Here is a 5841-nt window from a genome sequence, read left to right as displayed (position 1 = left end):
TCCCAAAACAAACTAATAAAATCTTGCAGCAAAAGTAAATTAACACAAGGATTTTTGTACCCAATGGTATGAGTAAAAAAGCCAACCAAGAAAAACATGGACTATTACAAGACTCAAGAAGGTAAACTCTAAACAAGAATCTACACAATACTTTTGTCTTGCCTTACTCGGTCCTTGCTTGAACTCTCTCGAATCGATGATCCTCACGAACAAGAATGACAGCACACAGCTTCCATTGCACACAACTTCCAATATGGAATATGAAATATGAAGATGCAAACTAGAAATAAAAAGCTTCACAAAGTTGCTTCATCATTCTAATTTTCCATGAACTCATCTTTGCTTCTCTCAATATAAATCTCTCAAATTAGTTTTTGCAGAAGAGTGTCACAAAGGTCTTCAATCTTTGTTTTTTAAACCAGAGAAATCATGTTCCAAAATGAATAGGAAAAAGTAGAATTGGTTTTAATGTGAAAAAGAGGAAAACAATTATGCTGATTGATTTTATTATGAATTTCATTCCTAATAAATTTAATCACAAAAATATAGTTTTCCTAATATGATATGCAAATGCAAATTACCTTGTAGACATAGTCAACCCTTGATCTGCTCAATCTGGATAAGTCTTGTGCCCCAAATGCCTAAAAACTAGGCCTAAATCTATGAAATGAGGACAAAATTACAAGTCTAGGAAATTAGCCAATTCCTAAGTAAATCCACACTTACAATCTCCCCCTTTGGCATTTCCTAGACAAAACCCCAACACAAGGAAAAAAGAAACCACCAATCTTAACTTGATCAAGGATTCGACTCTGCACAAGTAAATTAGATAGCATATAGTTGTTAGAGTATCACAACCACAAGTACTCCCCCTCAATATAACCACTTATGCAAAACCACGGCTCCCTCTTAATCATAGCAGAACAAAACTCCCCTTTAATCATAGCAAAGTGACCAATTAACGTAGGGTTTGCACTAATCTCCCCTTTTTTGGAAAGGAAAGCCAAAGAGGTCTGACCATCACCTATATCTGGACAACTTTGCGCACTTGCACAAGAATCATGAAAAGCATTCATACCTATACAAACACATGCAATAGATGAACCAGAAGAATGAATGTAAATGAATGCTGAACGGATAAACAGGGTAGCAAGACACAAGCAAAACATATTTGTGTGGGGGGGGGGGGGGAGCAAGTAGAGCGTCACAACAAGTTAGTTGGCGTGATATAAGCATATCATTTCAGACATACTCAAAATGGATGTTCATAAACCACAAATAATAAAGAGATTAAAAGCCAAAGACAAGGAATAGGAGTTGCGGTTGCCAAGTTAGAGAGCAAAGTGCTTATATTCAATTAAGAAGATGAAAAAGTGTGTAGCGTGAGTCAGCACAAAGGAGTTTACACCTGTGAAGAATACTATCCTTTTGACTAATGAGAGCCCACAATGTGTGATCATGTAGCCTTACTTTGTAGAATAGTTGACCTGCAGAAATTTTAAGTTTTGAACAAAGGGACAGTGGACACCTTCTTTCAATGGTAGCTATACACTCCAACTCACCCGGCTTTAAGTTGTCAACAAATGTGAGAGGTGTAAAGATATTCAATATGCCATGCAGTAGGAATTACAGGTAGCTTTTTCCACATCATATCATCTTGAAAAATTTTGCCCCTTAATTTTTATTTTTTTTTCTTTTTGTTTGTAATTACACACACATAGTTGGTCCAAGTGTCATAAGAAACATGGCCTAACGAAGACAATGTGTGTCTCACTTTGTCTCAGCTGAATTCTGCACAAGGGCACACACCAAGAATATTGAGAGTGCAAGAAGAATGTTTATCGTTTGTCAATCTAAGCACTCAGCAAAATGACCATTTTAACCACTGATCTCAAAGGTTCAATCTCAATATTATTCACAATTGTAAAACACAATGGAAAGAGAGATATCAATCTAATATCAAGTAAACACAAAGCAATTGCAAGAGAGTTTAGCTCATTTCCCAACAAGCCATGAAGAACACCAATCAAAACAAAAGCAAAATATATAGCAAAAGTTTTAAGTTTTTTTTTTCTTTTTTAAATGAAAAGAAAAATAAAATGCAATTTTTTACACAATGAGATGCATTTGGGACAGTAGCCTAGCTGTTACAAGAGATAGTACAAACGCTAATGGACTTTCGTAGGTGTTCAAATCCAGTAGTATCCAAGGGTTTTGTAAAAATATCAACTAGTTGATTGTCACTATTCACATAATCAAGTCGAATAACCCTATCTTCAACTAACTAGCGAATAAAATGATGTTGGATATCAATATGCTTGGTTGAGGAATGCTCAATATGATTCTTAGAAATATTTATGGCACTTTGATTATCACAGAAAATGATCAACTTACCTTGATGAAAGCCATAATCACACAACATTTGCTTCATCCACAAAACTTGAGTACAACAACTCTCAGCTATGATATACTCAGCTTCAATTGTGGAAAGTGATACACAGTTTTGTTTCTTATTGTGCCATGAAACCATATTGTTTCCAAGATAAAAACATCCACCAGATGTGCTTTTTCGATCATCAATATTTCCAGTCCAGTCTGCATCTGAATAGCCTGTAATTTCAATGTTGGAATCAAATGAGTAATAAATTCCATATTTGAGAGTACCACTTACATATCTAATGATTCTTTTAACAGCTAGTAAGGGAGATTCTTTTGCACAAGACTGAAATTGTGCACAAACACCAACAGAAAAACGATTTATCAGATCTACTAGCAATTAAGTAGAGTAAACTCCCTATCATGCTCTTGTAAAATGTCTGGTCAACATCTTTTCTGGTTATAACTTTATGAAGCTCGGTGGTGGTGTTCATGGAATTTGTGACTGGTTTCGCACTTTCCAATCCAAACTTTGAAACCAAGTCCTTTGCATACTTAATTTGAGATAGAAACATCCCATCTTTTAATTGTTGTACCTGTAATCCAAGGAAGTAAGTTAGTTCACCACTCATACTCATTTCAAATTCATTTTGCATGACGTCAGTAAATTCAGAAACTAAGGCATTTGAAGTTGAACCAAAAACAATATCATCCACATATATTTGTGCAACCATTAGATCATGATCAACCCTTTTGACAAACAAGGTTTTGTCAATTGTACCCCTAGTGTAACCTTTCAGCAATAAATGAGAGGATAATCTCTCATACCAAGCTCGAGGAACTTGTTTAAGCCGTACAAAGCCTTTCTAAGCCGATACACATGATCAGGATGAAAAGGATCTTTAAATCCTGCAAGTTGTTCAACATATACTTCTTCCTTGAGCAAGCCATTTAGAAATGCACTTTTGACATCCATTTGATACAACTTGAACTTTAGATGACAAGTAATAACCAGCAACAATCTACCGAATTCCAAGCAAGCAATTGGAGCAAATGTTTCATCGAAATCAATGCCTTCAACTTGAGTATATCCTTGAGCAACTAGTCTTGCCTTATTTCTCACAACATTTCCCTTCTCATCTGTCTTGTTTCTGAAGATCCATTTTGTACCAATAACATTGGTGTTAGTTAGTCTCGAAACAAGATACCAAAAAATAATTTCTAGTGAATTGATTGAGCTTCTCTTGCATAGCTAAGATCTATTCATTGTCCACAACAACCTCTTTGACATTTTTTGGTTCGAGATGAGACACATAGCATAAATAGCTTATCTTTTTGTGAGTTGAGCCTTTTGACTTCAGGTCATTCTTTAGGCATAGGGATCACCAATGATATCTGTAACCTGATGATCTCGTTGAACCTGTTTGACTCCTGGACGTTGACCTTGTGAACTTGTATTGCTGGTCTTAACGGTTGTGGAAATGTGGTCTTGAATGTCAATGTCACTGTGATTAGTTGTAGAAGCTTCCTTCACGTTAGATAAACTTTGTAGCACTGTAATATCAACACACTCATCAAAAGGTTCATATGTCTTACAATCATCAATAACAACATTTATCGATTCCATGACAATTGTGGTTTGATGATTGTAAACTCTATAAGCCCTTGAATTTAAGGAGTAACCAAGAAAAGTACCGGTATCACTACGGGCATCAAACTTTCCTACCAAATCTCTATCCTTATAGATGCAGCAAATGCTACCGAAGATTCGAAGATGACTTACATTGGATTTCTTACCTTTCCAGAGCTCATATGATGTGGTGTTTGTACTTGGTCTGAGATACACTCTATTTAACGTATAACATGCTGTACTAATAGCTTCAGCCCATAATTGCTTGGATAGATTTGCAGCATTTAGCATGACTCTTCCCATCTCAATCAGTACTCTATTTTTACGTTCAACCACACCATTTTGTTGTGGTGTTATTGGAGCAGAAAACTCATGAGCAATTCCATTAGTATTGCAAAAATCAAGAAATGATGCATTTTCAAATTCAGTCCCATGATCTGTTCTAAGACGAACTACTTTATCATTTTTCTCATTTTGAATCTTAGAAATTTTTTTAGAAAATGAATCAAATGCATCGGATTTAGCAGCAAGAAAGTCTACCCAAACATACCTTGAAAAGTCATCAACAAAAACAAGAATGTATTTCTTACCACCAATGCTTTGAGTTGACATTGGACCTACCAGATCCTTATGTATAAGCTCAAGAATTCTGGTGGTTCCAATGAACTTAGTTGCATTGTGAGCTGTCCTAGTTTGCTTCCCAATTTGACAACCTCCACACACTCCTTTAGGCTTTCCATTTAGTGATGGTAGTCCACGAATGTAAGACTTCTTTGACAACTTGAGCAAATCTCGATAATTCACATGTCCTAATCTTTTGTGCCATAACTCCACTTGATCATCCGCTACCCTAAAACACAAATTTGAATTGTCAGTGCTAGTGTAATAACAATTTTCTTTTGATCTTGGTGCACATGTAACTTGTTTGCCACTTAGATCACTAACTATGCAATTTTTTGTGTTGAATTTAACTTCTCCAAACTCATCACATAACTGACTAATACTCAAGAGAATAGTAGTTAGTCCATCAACAAGTATAACATCATTAAAGCAGGTAAACCAATAATCTTGATAGTACCCTTACCTAAAATGCAAGCTTTCTTACCGTCACCAAAGGTTACAGAACCACTTACCTTCATATCGACGAAAGATTCAAACCAATTTTTGTCACTTGCCATATGTCTTGAACAACCACTATCAAAGTACCATTTGTCTTTGAGACATGCACTCAGAGCTGTAAAGGCAACCATACGAACAATATTAATCTCATCTATGTTAGAAGTGATAGCTAAGGAACGTAGTAAGTTCTCTTGAACTTTTTCTTTTCTTGATCCAGCTTGTTCCTTTTCCTTCCATATCCATTTCTGCTTCATTGTTCCAGATTGTATTAAAGCTGACAATCTGCTAACTTCTTTTGTTAACTTTGAAATTTGATTTTGAAGATTTTCTGCAGTAAACTTGTTAAACTTTTTAACTCTATTTTTGACATCTTGGCCTAATATGACCTATTTCACCACAATCATGACAAACTTGATTAAACCTTTTTGGCCTAGTCATAACATTATCATGTAAAACAGTTGCATTCATATTTTTCGAAGCAATATCAAAAGCAACAATGTTAGAGTTAATAATATGTTTAACAAATTTAGTCACATAATTAGTTGAAGAGAAAGGTTTAAAGCCTATACTTGTTTTGCCACCATTTGGCTTACCCATTTCAATCATTCTGTCAAATTTTTCATCTCCTGTGATCAATCTGTACAGTTTCTCCTTAGCTTCCTCGAGCTGTTCCTTCAACAAGTATCTCTCAGCAAGTAAGTTGTTGACTTGGGATC

Source organism: Pyrus communis, chromosome 16 (assembly GCF_963583255.1).
Source record: "Pyrus communis chromosome 16, drPyrComm1.1, whole genome shotgun sequence".
NCBI classification, from domain to species: domain Eukaryota; kingdom Viridiplantae; phylum Streptophyta; class Magnoliopsida; order Rosales; family Rosaceae; genus Pyrus; species Pyrus communis.
This window is presented reverse-complemented; position numbering follows the sequence as displayed.